The sequence below is a fragment of the Alosa sapidissima genome, chromosome 3 (genome assembly GCF_018492685.1).
Source record: "Alosa sapidissima isolate fAloSap1 chromosome 3, fAloSap1.pri, whole genome shotgun sequence".
NCBI classification, from domain to species: domain Eukaryota; kingdom Metazoa; phylum Chordata; class Actinopteri; order Clupeiformes; family Clupeidae; genus Alosa; species Alosa sapidissima.
Genome location: NC_055959.1, coordinates 38,854,844 through 38,856,704, shown reverse-complemented (window position 1 = coordinate 38,856,704; position 1,861 = coordinate 38,854,844). Strand labels below are relative to the sequence as shown.

Sequence of the window (1,861 nt, the reverse complement as noted above, 5' to 3'; positions counted from 1 at the left end):
CCGTGAGCGGTGCTGCACTTCACTGTCTGGTCGAGGGGATCTCTCGGGACAGCTGGACCTTGGCTACAATCCTCTCTGCGGGAGACCTGCCATGGCCGCCGAGCTGTTGCTGACCTGAGAGCTGCCATGCCAACTGCAGACTAACTGGGCCTCTGACATCCTTCCATCCATCCGTGAACGGTGCACTTCACTGTCTGGTCGAGGGGATCTCTCAGGACAGCTGGACCTAGGCTAGCTACTCTGCGAAAGATCTGCCGTGGCCGCCGAGCTGTTGCTGACCTGCGAGCTGCCATGCCAACTGCAGACTAACATTAGCCTAGCGGTGAGGAGCTGCAGTCTCACGGAGTAACAGACGGTCGCTGTTAGAAGTCCACTGAGTTGCGGATCTACACGATCGCCCACTACTTCAGACTGTGCTTCCAGTGATCTCCAGACTGCAGTCTACAAGGCCTAACGTTAACGTGATCTCCAGACTGCCAGTGAATTCACCGGGTTGATCATTTGCTAACGTTAAAGAACTTTGTTGGCATATCGGTTGTGAAGACTAGGGATCGACCGATATCGGGCCGATATTTGCGTTTTTTACGTGTATCGGCATCGGCCGATAAGCCGCTGCATTCGCCGATAGTTTTTCCCCGCATTATTTACATACAGGCGTCCACAGGCAGCTCTGTGTTGCTGGAGACGCTGCAATTCACGTGCAGACTGCCCCTCCCCCACGAGCAGAGTGCTGAAAGCCTGCTCTTCAAGACAACTGTAGCCTGCAGCAGGAGCTGTTGTTGATTTGGGGAGGGGGCTTTTACTTTGACAGAGTGATTGACGGGACGAATAAAGTCTCGTGTCCGTGGCAAAGTATCGTTTGATTTCGTTTGTTATTCATTAACATAAGGCAGCACCTGTGCTTTTGCCGAGTCGTCGCTGGTAGAATACTTGTCCTCAGTTCAGCAACGAAGCATAGCATCTCGTTTAGGACGACTACTGTGGGGGTTTAGAGCTTTCACACAGGTATGCTATTTATGTTTGAGCAGACATAGAAATGTATTGTAGCTGTGGTAGTCAAGTGTTTTAATCCTAACAAATGCTTTTAGACTGGGCGCATAGTAACGTTGATGGACAAGGGATATGCCAAACGAACACTGGAGGTTCCGTACCCTTGCTGTGTCCATTATTAGGTATGACCTCCCGTTTTGTTCTAAGTGCACTAACTAACATCAGTTCAGTCGTAACAACTGCTACTTTTTAACAACTGTTACAGTGTGAGCTGCATCCACACGGAGGTTGGACTGCTTTACGCAAGGGTTCGGGAGTTTATGTCAACAGCGTTGCCAATGACGGAGCAGGTACAAACATTTGAAGTTTACACCTACTGCATTCATAGCGCATGGTTGTAGTTTACTAACTATGGTTGTATCTGTTTTAGGAACGACTGTGTTGGTAGTGATAATAGCCACTGTTTTGTCTTGGTTTATTTTCGTTCTGTTTGTTTCTTTTACTGAGTGCCACACTGATTTTGTCCATACTGGTGTTTGAAGGCCTATGTTAGGCTACAGCGCAATCCCTTGCAACGGGCCAATGTTGAAACTAAACCTTGAAATCATAGATAAGTACCATACTACCATAAGTATACGGGAGGCCGTTACTCTGGGGCATAGTGTCTAGGCTTCCGGCTGTATTAGTTCATAGAATCACTGACTGCTGCTTCGTGTATTCACACGGTATTTCCATACGGGAGACTGTTACTCTGGGGCATAGTGTCTAGGCTTCCGGCTGTATTAGTTCATAGAATCACTGACTGCTGCTTCGTGTATTCACACGGTATTTCCATACGGGAGACTGTTACTCCGGGGCATAGGGTCTATAT

The 1,861-nt window shown here is 48.5% G+C and overlaps 1 long non-coding RNA gene across 1 annotated transcript; it reads left to right on the top strand.

Annotated features, from left to right (window-relative positions):
- The first annotated feature begins 882 nt into the window (after positions 1–882).
- LOC121705687 lies at positions 883–1,631 on the top strand. Its single transcript, XR_006030859.1, has 3 exons — positions 883–1,005; positions 1,089–1,172; positions 1,256–1,631. It is a non-coding gene; the product is annotated as an uncharacterized LOC121705687 (long non-coding RNA).
- Positions 1,632–1,861: the final 230 nt, after the last annotated feature.